General features: G+C 42.9%; 2 long non-coding RNA genes across 2 annotated transcripts in view; both read right to left on the bottom strand.

The window, feature by feature from the left end:
- LOC308584176 overlaps nt 1–4212 on the bottom strand; it is a 109578-nt gene extending 105366 nt beyond the window's left edge. The window contains exon 1 of the long non-coding RNA XR_014006575.1: nt 4157–4212. This is a non-coding gene — a long non-coding RNA (uncharacterized lncRNA). The remainder of the gene's footprint in view (nt 1–4156) is intronic.
- Nucleotides 1–19566, bottom strand: part of LOC308584265 — a 189867-nt gene that overhangs the window by 146323 nt on the left and 23978 nt on the right. The window lies entirely within an intron of this gene.

Genomic DNA, 19566 nt, shown 5'->3' with positions numbered 1-19566 from the left:
ATTGCATGGAGCCCGGACAGCCCCATGGTTTTCCACGGATCTGAGGGCAATGAAACAATCGTTGAGATGGCTAGAGCGCCGGTGGCGGATAACTCATTCCGAATCTGACCGGACACAGGTTAGAGCTCAACGTCGAGCCTACCAAGTGGCGATAGCGACGGCGAAGAAGAATTTCTTCACCGCCTCTATTGCATCTGCAGAAAACAGCAGCAGGAGACTTTTTCAGGTGGTTCACAATTTAGCGGAACCACCTGCAACATCGGGGCCCAGTACGGGCCACATGTTCTCCTGCAATGATTTTGCAAAGTTTTTTGCAGATAAAATCGCCCAGATTCGGGAAGAAGTAGACTCCACCGTGGGAGCAGGGCCGGGGCGGGAGAGTGCTAGAGTTCTGTCTAGTCAAGTTGAGTGGGATCAATTTCAATCTGTTACCTCCGAGGATGTGGACAGGCTGCTTGGACGAGTGAAACCAACCACCTGTCTCCTGGATCCTTGCCCATCCTGGCTTATAAAAGCTAGCCGGGAAGGACTGGGTGATGGGCTTCGTGGGGTGGTGAATGCTTCCCTCCGTGAGGGAGCCTTCCCAGACCCGCTGAAAGAGGCGGTTATTAAACCGCTTCTTAAAAAACCATCTTTAGATGCGGCCACGATGGCCAACTATCGCCCAGTCTCAAATCTTCCATTCCTGGGCAAGGTGATTGAGCGAGTGGTTGCTGAACAACTCCAGGCACGCCTGGAAGAAGCGGACCATTTGGATCCCTTCCAGTCGGGATTCAGGCCTCATCATGGGACTGAAACTGCCTTGGTCGCACTGGTTGATGATCTCCGGCGGGCTAGGGACAAAGGTGAGAGCTGTTTCCTAGTTCTGCTGGATCTCTCAGCGGCATTTGATACCATCGACCATAGCATCCTTCTGGACCGTCTTGAGGGGCTGGGAGCTGGGGGCACTGTTATACAGTGGTTCCGCTCCTTCCTCCTGGGCCGTGTTCAGAAAGTGGTGGTGGGGGATGAGTGTTCAGACCCTTGGGCCCTCACTTGTGGGGTGCCTCAGGGTTCTGTCCTCTCCCCCATGCTTTTTAACATCTATATGAAGCCGCTGGGAGAGATCATCAGGAGGTTTGGGCTGGGTGTTCATCAGTATGTGGATGACACCCAGCTCTACCTCTCTTTTAAATCAGAACCAGTGAAGGCGGTGAAGGTCCTGTGTGAGTGTCTGGAGGCGGTTGGAGGATGGATGGCGGCTAACAGATTGAGGTTGAATCCTGACAAGACAGAAGTACTGTTTTTGGGGGACAGGAGGCGGGCAGGTGTGGGGGATTCCCTGGTCCTGAATGGGGTAACTGTGCCCCTGAAGGACCAGGTGCGCAGCCTGGGAGTCATTTTGGACTCACAGCTGTCCATGGAGGCACAGGTCAAATCTGTGTCCAGGGCAGCTGTTTACCAGCTCCATCTGGTACGTAGGCTGAGACCCTATCTGCCTGCGGACTGTCTCGCCAGAGTGGTGCATGCTCTGGTTATCTCCCGCTTGGACTACTGCAATGCGCTCTACGTGGGGCTACCTTTGAAGGTGACGCGGAAACTACAACTAATCCAGAATGCGGCAGCTAGACTGGTGACTGGGAGCGGCCGCCGAGACCATATAACACCGGTCTTGAAAGACCTGCATTGCCTCCCAGTACGTTTCCGAGCACAATTCAAAGTGTTGGTGCTGACCTTTAAAGCCCTAAATGGCCTCGGTCCAGTATACCTGAAGGAGCGTCTCCACCCCCATCAGTCTGCCCGGATGCTGAGGTCCAGCGCCGAGGGCCTTCTGGCGGTTCCCTCACTGCGAGAAGCAAAGCTACAGGGAACCAGGCAGAGGGCCTTCTCGGTAGTGGCGCCTGCCCTGTGGAACGCCCTTCCAGCAGATGTCAAAGCAATAAACAACTATCTGACATTCAGGAGACATCTTAAGGCAGCCCTGTTCAGGGAAGTTTTTAACGTGTGACATTTTACTGTATTTTTGGTTTTTATGGAAGCCGCCCAGAGTGGCTGGGGAGGCCCAGCCAGATGGGCGGGGTATAAATAATAAATTATTATTATTATTATTATTATTATTATTTCACCTCTGGTGGACGTGCCCAAGGATCAAGGCTTTCTGGGAGAAGATGTATAATGAAATGAAAAAGGTATTTAAATATACCTTCTTAAAGAAACCAGAGGCCTTTCTCCTGGGTATGGTCGGCCAATTGGTGGCAAAGAAGGATAGGACTTTTTTATGTATGCTACAACAGCAGCAAGAATACTCATCGCAAAGTATTGGAAGACAGAAGAATTACCCACCGTGGAAGAATGGCAGATAGACTATATGGGACTGGCAGAGATGACTGGCAGAATCCGAGACCAGGGGAAAGAGACTGCGGAAGAAGATTGGAAGAAATTTAAAGATTATCTTAAGAAGTATTGTAAAATTGTTGAATGTTAAGATGATGTTGATTCTGAAATTAAGGGGTTTCTTGCTGTAATTATTATGTAATATGAAAAGAAAGCTTAAAATTATAATCAAAACTAAGGGAAGGATTTGTTGAAGAGAATTAATTAGAGAATGGAATGCAGTAAGGAGAGGTATGAGGAGGTCGGGAAAGTAATTTTCATGAATATAAGGTAATGAAGTTATACATGTGATTTTTGTCTGTTTTTTGATTTTTTGGTATGTATTTTTGATTTCCTTTGTAGCTTTTGTTTTGTGTGTCTTTTTTGTGTGTGATTTTTATGTTTTACAAAACTTGTGAAAATGCTAATAAATATCTTTTTAAAAAAAATAAATAATAAATTTCCCGGTGAGAGAGCGCACATCTTCTCTCTCGCCTTGCATACGAGACACAGAAACACTCAGAGTAAACCACTCCCGTAAGCATCTGTAACCACGCCTCGAGATGTGAGACGTCACTCAGAACTCTTTACCCTGTGAGTTCTGAAACCCTTAACAGAACAGTGGCCTTTACCAAAAGAAAAATCCACAGCAGCGGCACCAGCTTGGTTCTGAACAGCTTATTTCTGAACAATTGACTTTCGGCCACATTGAACCATCTTCATCCCACTGGCTCCAGCAGACAGGGAACGGTTTGTTTTTACATTGCCAGTATATAACAATTTGCAGCCCACCCAGCAATATCAGTGGGTTGTCCTGCCTCAAGGCATGCGGAACTCCCCTACACTTTGTCAACATTTTGTGGGTGAAGCATTGAAACCTTTCCGCATGTGCCACCTAGAGGTGCTGCACATGAGCTGCATCTGGCAGTGTTTGCCTTCCTCACCATCTGCCTTGCCATCCTTTGCTGCACCGTTATACAAGGAAGAGAAGCAGACGACCCAGTGTTAGTATCTCAGCTCACAGTCAGAGGTACCTGGCCTCCCCCGAGGCAATTGAGTGAGATACTGTGTTTACCTTCCGTCTGCGTCCTCCCGGCAGGCTAGGTAAACAAACCGGCGATTCTTCTCATTAGACGTGAGAAAGAACACACCCTCTGCTTCTCTGCTACTCTCTCCCTCCCTGCATTCTCCCCAGGGAGGGGAAATGAGACAGACAGGAGCCCTATTTACATGTTTTATTCCTGTCATTCAGCAGTACATAGAAATGCGACTGCACCCTTCAGTCTCCACCAGAAGAGTCATGACTCCACCCCTGTACTTCCAGCACAGGTCACATGACACTCTGAGCTAACATCCGGTGCTCAGTACAGAGAATAGACTCCTCCTTTTCTCCAACAGTACATCTGCAAACCACAACATCCTGTTTTGCATTCCAGCCATCTGGAGCTGGCTTTTGCATTGGTGCTTTTTCCCAACAACCTCCCCCAAAAGCATCAATAGGCAAAACATGATTCAGAGAAGAAAACAAACAGTTGTTATACATATAACAGTCCCCTGTTGATTCAGTTCCACCTTTGGAACTCCCCACCACTGGTTTCACCAGTGTACCTCTCTGGTTGTCTGGCTTCCAAGGAATGAGTGTTTCTGCATTACCTTGGCTAGCTACTGTTGTGTCTTTGTCTCTGACTTAGACACTGCTTTAATCTGTTTTGAGTTGTTAACAATAGCAACACATGCAACAGCTAAGTTAGCAAACTCTTTTGAGTACCTCTTTGGTGATACACCCTTCGTAACTCTCTCAGACCTGCGTATGAGGTTCTGATCCTCTGTGTTCACTGGTTCAACCTCTGGACTTTGTTGAGAACCAGATGCAATGGCTAACAGTGGTTCTTTCTTCATCTGTGAAGGTCTATCCATTGTGTGAGATTTTCTCTCAATGACTGTTACAACTGAACTCTCTGAGCTATCAGTGTCATCGTCAGTACCACTGTAATCTGTGTAATCATCATCATCTATGGGAAATGTGTGTACTACTACCCGCTCTTGTTCTGGAGCACTCTCTAGAAACTTTGTGAGAATCACCTGACCAGATTCAGACAAAATTACTCTGTAGAGACCCTTTTCATAACCCACAAAAATGCTTCTGGCATTCTTTACTCCACCTGGAGCTTCTGTTCTCACATGAGACCTGAAAACCTTAAAATAGGCAACAGAAGGTTTTCTATTGAACAGCTTCTCAAAAGGAGAACATCCCAACTCTGTTGAGACTTTTCTCACCCACACATGAAGATAGGACGCTAGAGACTCGGCCCAATATTCATGTGGCAAATGTGAACTCAGCAATTGTGCATGCAACCCCTTTTGCAATTCTTTGTTCACTTTCACACAGATCCCCTTGTTCCACGCTTCGGTCGAAACAGCAACTTTGTGGTCTATCCCTTTTCCATCCAGGAATTTCTGAAACTTCTGTAACAGAAAAATTTGCTTCTCATCTGTGAAAAGACAATCAATGTTTGCATCATGCATATTTTTAACCTTGTCACAAAACTCCTGAAACTTTTCTAAAGTTTCTTGTGGTTTCTCCATCACAAAAAACCAAGAATAATTAGTGAAACAATCCACACACAAAAGGTAAAACCGTGCACCGCCCCTAGATGGTTCTAGAGGACCAATCACATCAGCATACACCCGCTGAAATGCTCTGTCGACCTTCTTGGTCATCTTCCTGGTGCTCGTTTTGGTCACACCTGCAAGAGAGATTTCATTAGAATCAGAAGAATTACATTTCATGTAATCACTTTGATCAAAAGTCAACAAATACAGTCCATCTTTCTCTTTGGCAGTAAGAAACAGTTCTCCATCTTTGTAGATCTTGTAGCTTTTAGCATCATAGGACAGTTTCAGTCCTTTTTTTGCAATCTGCGACACACTCAGCAGATTAAATCTCAGTTCTGGAACCAAGTAAACATCACTTATAGTCAAGTTCAGACTCTCAAGATACACAGTTCCAATTCCGGTCGCTTCCAACTCTTGACCGTTGGCCTGTTTCACAGTGAAGCTTTGCTTCTTCAACGTCAAAAACAGTTCTCTGTGCGGGCAGAAATGTTTTGTACATCCCGTGTCGATTATGAATGCGTTCCCAACATCTGGCATGGTTCCTTTCACCATCATAGCCTTTGCAGGTTTCACCTGGTACTTGGAACGGCTTTTGCCTGACGCCTCAGGATTTGTAGAGCTGCTCTTTGCTCCTTTTGACTGGCGCGGCTTTCTACAGCTCCGCTGTAGATGCCCAGTCTGTCCACAATTGTAGCATCGGACAGCGCTCAATGCTGTAGCATGCTCTGCAGTAGCACCAGCAGTGGGGAGATTTGAACTCTGTTCTTCCCTCCCCCTGTCCTTCACTTCCAGTGCAGCAAGTCTGCCGTGTTCATTCAGGACGACGGCACACACTCTTTCCGCGTTCAGGTCTTGAGCCGGAAGGGAACCAAGCTGACTGGCAACAACCTTGTAGGTCCTACTAAGGCTGTTTATCATCATGAAGCAAAACACTTCCTCCTGTAGATTGAAATTGCGTTCCACCATCTGTTGACGCAGAAACGTCATCTCTGTCAGGTGCGCTTGAACATCTCCATCAGGCACTAGTCTCAGATTGGTCAACTTCTCAAAATACAGCAACGCTGAAGAACCAGCATCTCTCTGATGTGTTGTACGCAGCGTGTCCCAAACCTCTTTTGCGTGTTGTAAATGCTGAATATGCACCAACTGCTCATCTGAGACACACAGAATTATAGCAGTCCTGGCCCTCATGTCCTGTGATTCCCAACCTCTGGTTGGTGCTGCAGGGATGGGGTTTTCAATTGCATCAAAAAGCCTCTGATTCTGCAGCAGGGCCTTCATCTTTACAGACCAAGATGAATAATTGTCATTATTTAAGGGAGGTGGGTAAGGCAAACCTCCCTTCTTGGCATCCATCTTGAAGCCAAGCCTCCAGCTCACACTCTCAAACAAACTGTAAAATCCAACAGTTGTTTCCTGCCTTCTCTAGCAGGCAAACTGCAAATTGTTTACGCTCTTTGGCACCTGGCAGCTAAACGCTGGCTGCTATGGAAAGTCCCCTTCCAAGAGCACGTAAACTTGTAGCCAAAACACTCTGTGGTTTTGTTTCGCTTTCCCAGCCTCACAGTGCAGCTTCTCTGCTAGTAACTTTCCACGATTGTTACTTAGCAACAATGCATTCCAACAGGACAGTTTATCAACCACAAGAATTTGTGGAATGCAGGCTTCAGCCTCTGAGCTGCAGGCCTGTCCTCCCGGAGCTTTTGTTTTTCAAACGCAGAGCTCCCGTGAACCAGAGAATTAATCATTCTGCGTTCACACTTTTAGCCCGAAAATGCAGCATACCTTGAGCTCCGTTGCCAGGAAAACACCTTCCTCTGGGTTCAGCCGTCTGTTCAGCCTCTGGCTTATCTTAGACGCTTTTCTCCCTTGGAGCAGAGGAGGACAATCCACCAGCCTCTCATGCAGATGTCCGATAAATCGCAACCATCCAAATGCTGCCATATGTTAGTATCTCAGCTCACAGTCAGAGGTACCTGGCCTCCCCCGAGGCAATTGAGTGAGATACTGTGTTTACCTTCCGTCTGCGTCCTCCCGGCAGGCTAGGTAAACAAACCGGTGATTCTTCTCATTAGACGTGAGAAAGAACACACCCTCTGCTTCTCTGCTACTCTCTCCCTCCCTGCATTCTCCCCAGGGAGGGGAAATGAGACAGACAGGAGCCCTATTTACATGTTTTATTCCTGTCATTCAGTACATAGAAATGTGACTGCACCCTTCAGTCTCCATCAGAAGAGTCATGACTCCACCCCTGTACTTCCAGCACAGGTCACATGACACTCTGAGCTAACATCCGGTGCTCAGTACAGAGAATAGACTCCTCCTTTTCTCCAACAGTACATCTGCAAACCACAACATCCTGTTTTGCATTCCAGCCATCTGGAGCTGGCTTTTGCATTGGTGCTTTTTCCCAACACCCAGTCCAGTTGAAACCACCATATTTCACCTTATCAGCTGGCAAGCTGCTGTTGTCAGCTTCCTACTCTGGCTGGCAGTATCCACGGCTCAGCCACTTTCAAACTAGAAGAACAGCGTTGTTGAATAAGACTTTTAGGGGAGAAAATTATCATAAGATATGGAGGGATTGTATTTTTGTACAAGATATGATTATGTTTACCGGTTTATTACATGCTTCTAAATGTTGGTTGTATATGCACATGCCCTCTTTTGCCAGTCATTCAGGCATAATGCTTCATGGTGTGCCTGTCAATGGATCTTTTCAATTTACAAATGTTATATCCCCTAAGCAATCTTTTTGGCCTCCAGTACAATTGACCCTCCATGAGCCTGCCCCCATTTGTTTTCAAATTAAAGAGGGGAAAGAATCATGGGGCATATATCCAAACTGTCAATATACATTGAATTTCACTTTTAATAGCTCTTGTTCTCTTACAGGAACATACAGTGACCAATCTCAGTGCTATAGGAGTGACACCAGTGCATGGCTAATAAACTAGAAACGAAGCCTACCATGCAGCTTGGAATCAGAATTCTTATATTATTGGCTTCCAGATGGGAGTTGGCTTCGACATTTATTGATTTTAGTGATCCTAATAGTAGTTATTTGCATTATTTTGTGTTGCTGTATCCAATGTATTCCTTCTTTAATCTCTATATGTACTGCATGGTTCTCCCAACAGTGGCCTGCTTCTGGCCTCACAAGAGTCGCCTATTGCGCTCGATAAAACCGTATTGGTACTGACATATATGACTCTGATTAATAAAATATAAAGAAAGAGGGCATGTGGGAGCCATGAAGTCATGGCAAAGGCTTGTAGCGCCACCTGGTGCCTTGCTGACCTCGGTGACCTGCATGTCCGTGCCTTGCAGTGTATTAAGTGCATAACCTTATATGGGAATGGGTGGGTAAAAGCCATGACCAGATGTAGGTAACGTGAGACATTGGAAAACGGCCATGCGAGAGGAGAGAACAAAGGATAATAAAAGATACCGTAGAGGAGAGAAGTTCGAAAGGAGCTGCTCATACCACCCTGAAAATATTGCTGGCTCTGACTTCCGGGTTAGCGCAATCGGCTAATGGCGGATTCCCTCCGAGCTCCGGAGGGAATCTGCTCGACAGGGGTTGGGTCTTGCCGCGCCGGTGACGCGGGGACCCTTAAAAACCACGGGCGCGGATGCCCGTGGACATGGTGACTCGGCTGGCACCGTTAGCGCTCTCCCGACTCGCGAAGGAGCCTTTTTAAAGGCTACGGAACGGGGGACGGGGAGCGCCGCGGTGCTGTGAGTCTACTGCTTTCCCTGCCGAGCGAAGCCGCATGCCATTTGTCGGAGAGCGCTGACTTCTTTCTTTAAAAATTTGGACTCCAAACTAAGAACAACAACCCGTGAGTAATTTGGACATTGGACTAAAAATTTTTTGTGTGTGGATCTGGCACGAGCGGGGGAGGTGCAAAGAGGAAGTCCGTCTCCCCCCCATTGTAAACAGTTTAAAGCAAGGATTTGCCAACTAAGGTTGTGAGAAGAGCTTTTTTTTTCCTGATTGGATAAAAGTTATTAATTCCACGGATTTAAAAGTCTAAGTTATTGTGCTGGAGGACAAGAGTTTATTTGTTTTGATTAAGTGCCACTCTTCCTGAGACTGGGAGCAACCCGTGAAAGGAGCCTGCTGAGGGTTTATAGAAGATTTTGACAGCTGTCAAATTAGCTGTCAAAGTTGGAAAAAACTGAAAGCTTTGGTTTAGCCGGTTATATTGTTACAAGGTATTGAAAGTAAAGAAAGATTGATACAAATAAGTTTGACTTTTGGATTGGAAGTGAAAGGAATACTAAGTAACCAGAATCCCTCTAGAGGGGATTCACAGACATTACAAGAATGGAAATAGGTCGGGAAATTCTGGCAAGATTTGGATGAGCTCGTTTTTCTCATGGGAAAGCTGCGAAAGATGTATGAGCAAGGCCATGTTTTGTCTACAAGTCCTACAAAACTGAAGTCAACAGTAAATATACCTTCTGAGCTGGAAAAGGACTTGATGTTCAAAACACAGGCAGCTGGACAAGAAAAGAAACCAAAGACTGAAGAGGAGGAAAAGATACTTGCTGAACAGAAGGTGCAGAAAGGAGGGGCGGCCGAAATGCCACAGAAGGTAAACGAGAGCCGGAGGCCTGTCAAGATGGCTTCAAGCTCGACCAAGGTGGAAGCTGGAGTCTTTGGGATACATGGATATAAGAAACAGAGTTTGAGCTCCACCTTTAAACAAGTAGGCCTGGCTGGAAGGATCATGGACATTATAGAGAGAGTGCCCCTTCGAGTTTGGGTGCTAATCATAAGGGACTTTCAAAGAAGCCGGCTGAAAGGGACTGAGAGAGATTTGAGAGCCTCGGACGTAAGGTCACCAGGCTAAATAGATGGACTAATGGACTATGGTTTGGGATTGAAACCGGGGAGAGAAGGGTGGGGTTTAGAAATCCAAAGGGGGTCAGATCTTTTTTATGCTGTGTTAAATTTCATGTTGCTTATCATTATAAGGATGGGGAATTCGTGGAAGGGAAATAGGGTCAACCTTAGAAAAAGTTTTATATATATATATATATATATATATATATATATATATATATATATATATATATATGTAGGTTTTGGTGTCTTCGGGTGTCTTCCCGTGTAAGAGTTGGGGTGTCTAGGCGACGTTTCGACGAGGTCTCACTCGTCATCTTCAGGCTGGTGCTTTCGGCTTCTTGTTACTAGAACAGAGCTCTGTTCTAGTAACAAGAAGCCGAAAGCACCAGCCTGAAGATGACGAGTGAGACCTCGTCGAAACGTCGCCTAGACACCCCAACTCTTACACGGGAAGACACCCGAAGACACCAAAACCTACATTCCTGTACCCGTGAAAATCTACGAAAGCATATATATATATATATATATATATATATATATATATATATATATATATATATATATGAGATTAAGGTATATAAATTAAAAGTTGAATTATAAACTGAACTAAATATAATAATGAATTAAGGGCTAAAATCCAATGCAAATAAACACATTAATAAATTAAGGTTAAGATATTAGGGATAAAAACTTGTTGAACAAATAATTGGATCTGGAATACAAGAAGGGGAGGTGAGGGGAAGTCGTGAAAAGAAGTTATTGAAAATGAGATTTTAAAGGTGGAATGTTTTTTGTGTTTTTCTTTGTCTTTTTGATTTGTTTTTTGTACCTTTTGAAACTTTAATAAATATTACTTAAAAAAAAGAAAAGAAAATATTGCTGGCTCTCTTGTCTTTATTTTATGCTAAACTGCGCCATTTGTGACGGCTGGCTTCCGTCAGGAATCTCAGCTAAAGCATCCATGACAGATGACCATCCAACCTCTGCTTATAAACCTCCAAAGAAGGAAAGTATGGGAGATGCAAGCAGTGCAGGAAAGATGGACCTCCAAATGGACCACTCCACGAGATTGTCTCTTGGGAAGAGATAGGAAGTAGGGCTCATGGCATCTGCTTTTGCTGGAGGTCAAGCTGACTCTTGTCTACAAATTGGTAAGCAGTTCAGGTTTTTGTTTCCCTTTTCCCTTCCTGTGCCATGTTTCTTTTTTCTTTTTTCTTTTTTAAATTGTACATAAGCCACTCTGGGAACCTTTTGACTGAAAAGCAGAGTACAACTGATCAAAACAATTTAAACAATGTTTCTGCTAAGTGTTGTCTCCTTATATCTTCTTGGTGGTTTCTTTATTTTTGTTAATTCTTACATTTCTTGTTCTTGCTTGTGTTTATAACTTATGAATGATGGGATGAAGTCATTGATTTATGTGGGTGTTTGTGTGGGAAGCCTATAATGGTGGCAATGGACATAAAACTACATGAATCACAAAAACAAGCATGTTAAGCTAAATGCATCCAAAAAGGTACAGACCAGGACTTCCGGGGGCACTTCGTGGGACTCGGCGGGCACCATCAGCACCCCCTGAAGGGACCCCGTAAGGGGATCCGGAGCTTGAAAGGGCTGGCACGGTGCTGTGAGTCAATCGCTCTTCCTGTGGAGTGAAGCCGCAAAGCTGCTGTCGGTGAGCGCTGACCCTTTTCCTGGGAACATTTGGCGAAAAAGCAACAACCCATGAGTAGGGGATTTGATTGAATTTGGGACTAAATTTAATTGAAATTCGGCCAAAGCGGGAGACGCAACCAGGAAGTCCGTCTCCCAGACTGTTTAAAGATCCAAAGCAAAGACTTTAAACTCTCTAATGCCTTTGAAGCTGTGCTTAAAGGAACTAATCTGTGCATCAATTGAATTGACTTTGCCCTGATACTAGTGGATTTTATCTTTTCATTTGTGAATGTCTTTTTACCTCTTCCTCAGTGGATTTACAAATTTATCAAGAAACCCGGGCAGTCGGGCTGCCAGACTGTTAAAACTGTCAGATTGTGGACTTTGTTATACTGGATTGCTACATTGGACTGTTACCTGAACTGCTACATTGATACATTGATTCTGGCACTTTTTAGAGACATTGTAAGTATCTTAAAGGCTAACTCTGCCAAACATAAAAGATCTGAAGGTCTTTTGGGACTTTGAGGCTGTTTGACATTGTTACAAATGCCTAAGGGATTTGGAGCAACTTGAGAAACTTTCCATGAACAATAATTTTGTTTCTTCCCTTAAGATACATTTAAACTCCCTCTAGAGGGACTTTGGATTATAACTACTGGGGATTTGTTTTTCCTTCTTCTCTTCTTATTTTTTGGACTTGTGGATTCCCATGGGAATTGTATACTGACCGACCTTGACACGTAGACAGAAGTGGGATGAGTGGAACTGGGAGAACAAGATCAGCCAAAGCTAAAACACAACAAACGACCATAATCTCACAGCTGCGTAGATCATCTGTCCCTGTTCTTTCTGTGGCACAAGAGGAAGAGATTGAGCAAGCCAGGCTGGAAGGAATGGCTGCAGGAGGGGAATCTCCTTCAGTATTGGATAAAATTTTTGAAAAATTGGAAGGCCTGAGTAAGCAAGTGGCTGAGCAATCATCTAAAATCGACCAAAACACAGCCAGCATTAACAATTTGACCCAACAAGTTGCTCTAAACGCACAATCAATTGGGAAACTATTTGAAGCCACCACAGAAAATCATAAAATAGCTGAGGAGGCCAAACAGAAAGCAGAGGCGGTGCAAGAGGAAGTAAAACCTATGCGTAAGCAGATTGGTGAACATCAGGCTTATCTGTCTATGGTAGAACTAAGAAGTAAGGAAAATAATTTGAGATTTAGGTCAGTTCCAGAACTTGAAAAGGGGGATTTAATTGAATATTTGACAAGAGAATTTACAAAATTTTGGAAGAAGATAAAGACTTTAAAATTGTAAGTGCATTCAGACTTGGAAAAGTAGTGAGAAAGGGCAAGTCTAGAGACTGCTTGATTTCTCTGAGAACGAGGGAAGAAAGAGACAAGATTCTGAGTGCACATTTTCAAAAGACACTTGAAATCCAGGATTTGAGAGTGGAAATTTACAAGGATATCCCGAAACATTTATTGGAATTTAGATCTTGTTACAGGGATCTGGTGAAACTGTTGAGAAGTAGCACAATTGCCTTTAGGTGGGAATTTCCCCCAGGGACTATCTTTTACTTTTAAAGGGAAGAAAGTGAAAATCAAAACAGCTGAAGACAAGGAAAAGTTTTTGAGTGACTACGGAGAAGACCTTCAGAAGGGGACTGTAGAAGAACTAGGAGCCTCAGGATCTGGGCCATTAAGACCTATACCTACACCTTCGGGGCCTGAAGACCAGGAGAGAGAGACACCACCATTACCAAAGGGAGAATAGTTTGTTCAAGATGTCTCTGCAGCTTTTAAGTTGGAATATTAATGGTTGTAATTCCCCGGAAAAAAGGAGGAGGATTTTTCATTTATTAAAAAGGAACAATTAGATATTATCTGTTTGCAGGAAACACATGTGACCAGGCTCCACAGAAAAGTGCTAATTAATAAGAGATTAGGCCAAGAATTTATTTCATTGGACCGAATGAAGAAGAGAGGAGTTGTGATATATGCAAAAGAGAGCCTGTCACCAAAATTTCTTTTTAAAGTTGAGCAAGGAAGAATTTTGGCAATTGAAATTCAAACACAAGGGGGAAAATTCCTGATTTTGGGGATTTATGCACCAAATGAGGGGAAATCGGAATTTTATAAGAAGCTGCATGAGACAATGTTGGACTATATGGACTACAATAACATCATTATGATGGGTGACATGAATGGGGTGGTATCTACGAACATGGACAAAGCGCAAAGTCAAAGTATGACAAAAGACGGCAGACTGGCAAAAACTTTTTTTGAACTAACTGACAATATGGACTTGATTGACATCTGGAGGACGAAGAACCCCTTGGGAAGAGAGGGGACATTCTTCTCTGAAGCCAAAATGACATGGACAAGAATCGACCAAATATGGATAACTAGAGGACTGGCACCTAAGACTAGAAAGGTGGAAATCTGCCCAAAAACCTGCTCCGACCATAATGCAGTAAAGATGGAAATGAAACTAATTCCAACTGGTTCCTTTAGATGGAAGATGAACGACACCTTACTAAGAGATCAGGAGATTGTTAAGAAGGCCCAAAAGACTTTGAGTGATTATTTTGAAATAAATTTGAAAACTACAGTTGAAAAAAGAGTAATCTGGGATGCAAGTAAAGCGGTCATGAGGGGGTTTCTGATACAACAGAATGTGATAAAGAAAAGAGTTCAGAATGAGAAAAAAGATAAGATTTTGGAGAAAATAAAAGAAGGAGAGAAAAAGTTAAGATCGAAACCAAAGTCACGGGAGATTCTGAGAGAAATTAAACTTTATCAAGCACAATATACAAAATTGATAAACCAGGAAGTTGAATGGAAAATCAAACAAATGAAACAAAGGACTTTTGAATCGGCAAATAAATGTGGAAAACTGCTAGCATGGCAGTTGAAAAAGAGACAAAAGTTGAATACGGTCACCAACTTAGAGATTGAAGGCAGAAATATTCAGAACACGGTGGAGATCAGAAAATGTTTCCAGAGATACTTTAAACAACTTTACACCCAAGGGCCGCAAAAAGAGACTGAGATAGACCAATTTTTAAGAAACAACGGATTACCAAAACTATCTCAAGAAAATAAGACAATACTGAATTATAAAATAACAGAACAAGAGATTGAAGGTGCCATTCAGAATATGCAATTGGGCAAATCTCCAGGGCCGGATGGCCTTACCTCCAAGTATTATAAGATTTTGAAAGACTATCTGATTCAACCATTGAAGAAGGTCTGCAATGAGATTATGGAGGGGAAGAGGGCACCGGAATCATGGAAAGAAGCTTTCATCACACTTATACCTAAATCTGAAACTGAAAAGACACAACTTAAGAACTACCGTCCCATCTCCCTTTTAAATGTGGATTACAAAATCTTTGCAGATATTTTAGCAAATAGATTAAAAAGAGTGCTAAACGAAGTGATTCATAAAGACCAGGCAGGCTTTCTCCCAGGCAGACATTTATCTGATAATACAAGGAACATGACATTTTGGAACTTTTGCAAATGAATACTAATACAAAAGCAGGGTTGATCTTTATTGATGTGGAGAAGGCCTTTGACAATATCTCATGGAATTTTATGAAGAAAAATCTTAAAGGGATGGGAGTGGGACGGGGGTTTGGAAATGGCATAGACGCAATTTATTCAGAACAAAAGGCAAAATTGATAGTCAATAATGTGGTGACAGAAGAGTTTAGAATTGAGAAAGGAACACGCTAGGGCTGCCCTATTTCCCTACTGCTATTTATTTCGGTCCTGGAGGTGCTCTTGAACATGATCAGAGGGGACCGGTTGGTTGAAGGAATCCAGGTCGGAGCCAAACAGTATAAACTTAAGGCTTTTGCAGATGATTTGGTTTTGACACTACAGGAGCCAGAATCTAGTACGAAAAGGGTGTTAGAATTGATTCAAGAATTTGGTTGGGTGGCAGGATTTAAACTAAACAAGCAGAAAACTAAGGTTTTGGAAAAAAACTTGACAATTTTGGAAAAAGAAAGGTTTCAGAAGGAGACAGAGTTAAATGTGGTTAAAAAGGTGAAATATCTAGGGGTTAATATGACGGCTAAAAATCTGAATCTATTTAAAGATAATTATGAAAAATGTTGGTCAGAAATCAAAAAGGATTTAGAAATTTGGTCAAAATTGAAGCTTTCCTTGTTGGGTCGAATTGCTGCTATAAAGATGAATGTATTGCCAAAAATGTTGTTTTTGTTTCAGACTTTGCAGATTGTGGACAAGATGGATTGTTTTAAGAGGTGGCAGAGAGATATTTCTAGGTTTGTCTGGCAGGGCAAAAAGCCCAGAATAAAATTTAAAATATTAACTGATGCTAAAGAAAGAGGGGGGTTTGCCCTGCCAGACATGAAACTGTATTATGAATCAGCAGCTTTCTGCTGGTTGAAAGATTGATTACTTCTGGAAAACACTGACATTTTGGATTTGGAAGGGTTTAATAATGTGTTTGGGTGGCATGCATATCTGTGGTATGACAAGGTAAGAGCTCATAAAGTGTTTAAGAACCATATAGTCAGAAAGACACTGTTCAATGTCTGGACAAGATATAAAGATTTGTTAGAAAGTAAGACCCCAAGGTGGTTGTCACCAATGGAAGCCAAGGCTCAAAAAAGACTCAATATGGAGGCCAAGTGGCCAAAATATTGGGAGATAGTAGAAAAAGATGGAGACACTTGGAGTTTGCAGAGTTTTGAGAAACTAAAGGACAAAGTGCGAGATTGGTTACATTACGGTCAGATTAGGGAGGCCTATAAGGTGGACAAAAAAATAGGCTTCCAGCTGGAAAAATCGAAACTAGAAACACAACTGTTAGAACCAAAAACTAAGGTACTTTCAAGAATGTATAACTTGCTGTTAAAATGGAACACTCAGGATGAAACGGTTAAATCAGCAATGGTAAAATGGGCGCAAGACATTGGTTATAATATTATGTTTGCTGACTGGGAACGGTTATGGACCACCGGTGTGAAATTTACGGCATGTAATGCCCTGAAAGAAAATATTATGAAAATGATATACAGGTGGTACATGACCCCAGTCAAGCTTGCAAAAATATACCATTTACCAGACAATAAGTGTTGGAAGTGTAAAGAAACTGAGGGAACATTCTTTCACCTTTGGTGGACATGCCCAAGGATTAAGGCTTTCTGGGAAATGATCTATAATGAACTCAAAAAGGTATTTAAATATACCTTCCCTAAGAAACCAGAGGCCTTTCTTTTGGGCATTGTGGGCCAAATGGTGTTAAAGAAGGATAGAACTTTCTTTATGTACGCAGTAACAGCAGCAAGGATACTCATCGCAAAATATTGGAAGACACAAGATCTGCCCACCCTGGAAGAATGGCAGATGCAACTGATAGAATACATGGAATTGGCAGAATTGACTGGCAGAATCCGAGACCTGGGAGAAGAGATAGTGGAAGAGGACTGGAATTAATTTAAGGACTATTTACAAAAACATTGTAAATTGTATGAATGTTAGAATGATGCAGGATACAAAGACAATATGGCATTAGTGATATTTTTGAAAGGAGTATGCAAAATTGGTTTATAAGAACAAAGGTGAAATTTGAATAACATTATGTCAAGCTTGAATATTTGACAACAAAGGGAAAAATTGGAGACATAATAGTTGAAACGTATAACTTAAAATAAGTGTTGAGAGAAGGTGAAATATTGCTGAATAAGATTTTGTAAAAGGGAACACAGAAAAGGGAGGTGTGGGGGAGTCAAGAAAGAGGGTTATGGAAATAACATTTAAGAAGGTGAACTTTTTCTTGTTTCTATGTCTTTTTTCATGTTTTTTTTTTCCTTCTTCTTTTGATGTGTTTAATGTCTGTATTTTTGGTATTGTATCGCTTTTTGTGATTTTGTATTTTCTTTGTGTTTTTATTTGTGAAAACTTAATAAAACATTTAAAAAAACAAAAACAAAAAGGTACAGACCAGGAGAAAAGCACACTGAAAAGATTCTTTCTTGGTAGGTATGGCAACTGCAGTCGAACTGAACAGTCCAACCCAAAGATGTTGTATCAAACTGCATTACAGCCGAGCTCTTACCCAAAATTCCACTTCCTTTCTATCCAGGCTCTGTGAAGTTGGCAACAGCTTTTGTGAGATGGCAGGAAATCTGTTAACTGATATGGGGGAAAAACAGCAGGAGAAAGGCTGTTCTGCAGGTAAATATTAGGAAGTTCTCCAAGATGAATCAATTGCATAGGATGCGTTAAGAGAGAAGAGTTTGGATGCTGAGAGTTGCATGAAATACCTGTTTGTAGCCTGGAGCACAGGACAGATTGCCAATATATGAGAAAAGTGATTGTGTGGGTAAATCTTAGGATGATGTGCAAGATAAATAAATGGCTTAGGATGATTTAAGAGAAAGGTGCCTGGAGGGTTCAGATGCTATGCTGACAGTTACCGGATTTGGCACTGCAACGCTATAAGTAGAGAGAACCTCCTTGCTCCATCCAAACTCCACTTCCTTCTGCCTTAGAGTGCCTTCCCTTTGGCAGAGATCTCAGAGAAAACTGCTGCCATGAGGTTCCTCTACCTGAGCTTTACTCTGGTCTTCATCCTCTTCCATGTTGTTGCAGGTAAGAGGGCACAGGAAGGGAGTAGCTGCTGGAAATGCAGAAGGTCTCAGCTTGAATCCCAGGTATGTCCCCTGCCAGAGACCCTGAGAAACTGCTGTAGGTGGAACAACAGCATGAATTGGCTGCTCCCTATTCTATCTGACTGCTTAAAAGGGGGTGGTGGAGGAGGAAAGTGTTTAACAATATATTTAATATTGAAATTGAATGCATGGCTTTTGCAAAAGCAGAAATGTTCAGGATGCAGAATGAGCAAGAAGGCATGTTCCATGGTGGTCATTTATATTGCTGTGAATTTGGAAAAGTTAGTGTTCGTGATCCCCAAGTCCTTCCTAATTCCAGAGGTCTTGGATCTATGAAGAGTAAAAATCTGATGAAGGATTCTATTGTAGACCTAACCCAGCAAGTTTCTTTGTTAAAGAATGCCCACAGTTGCCACCTCAGGATCCCATGAGCATAGCCAATTAAGAGATGGTGCCCACTGGGCAAATGGGTGGACCTTACCCTCTTCTCATCTGGCTGGGAGCCGAGAAAGACTATAGCCAGCACAGTTGGGTGTGAGCTGAGCTAGACACATTGGCAACACTACTGGGAAGATTACAGAAAATACCATTCTCAGAGGCAAGGTATTTCTGAAGCTCAGAACAGCAGTAATTCTGATTGGCAGATGTTGAAAGCAAAGGGGAACCTTCAGTAGAATGGAAGGAAGGCTGACTTAGTGGCCAGTTATGTGGGTATGTGGGTGCATTATCTCCTCATTTTTCTCCCCTTCCATTAGCAACCTGTAAAATTTCGGTTTGGCAGCTGTGCTGAAAAGATCCCAGGAGCAGTAATCATCATCATCATACTTTTATGATTTATGTGCCACCCAAGTGGCTGGGTGCAGCTAAGTGCCAGCACCCTTACAAGGTTCAAGAATCAGCTGGAGTGTCTGCAGAGAAGGAGGACCAATCTGACCCTTGCTAATGTTGGCCAATGAAATAGTAGTTAGCAGGTTGAGAGGCAGCAGAATCCTGTGAAAGTTGGTCATCCCATTAAATACGCAGGGTTCTAGTTTGGAAAAAAAGTAGTTGGCAACCCCTTTGCCTCCTTGAAATGAATTTATTTCCCTTTTCTTTTACACAGGGCAAGATTTGCTGTGTGAACTATTAGGAGGAACTTGCCAATTCCCAGCAACTAGAAACTGTGCCAATGCAGAAATTATAGGGGTCTCCTGTGGCAGCAACAGAATCTGCTGCAGGGGTAAGTGATATCCATTGAGTTGTTTTGTTTTCACAAAAGAGATAAATATGCAGTAAATAAATATATATATAACCAAATAGGTAAAGGTAAAGGACCTCTGACAGTTAAGTCCAGTCGCGAACAACTCTGGGGTTGCTGCCCTCCTCTCACTTTACTGACTGAGGGAGCCCCCGTCTGTCTTCAGACAGTTTTTCCAGGTCATGTGGCC

This window comes from Podarcis bocagei, assembly GCF_964188305.1.
Source record: "Podarcis bocagei genome assembly, chromosome: 3".
Lineage (NCBI taxonomy): Eukaryota > Metazoa > Chordata > Lepidosauria > Squamata > Lacertidae > Podarcis > Podarcis bocagei.
The sequence above is the reverse complement of the archived record's forward strand: the minus strand, read 5'-3'. Positions and strand labels throughout refer to the sequence as shown.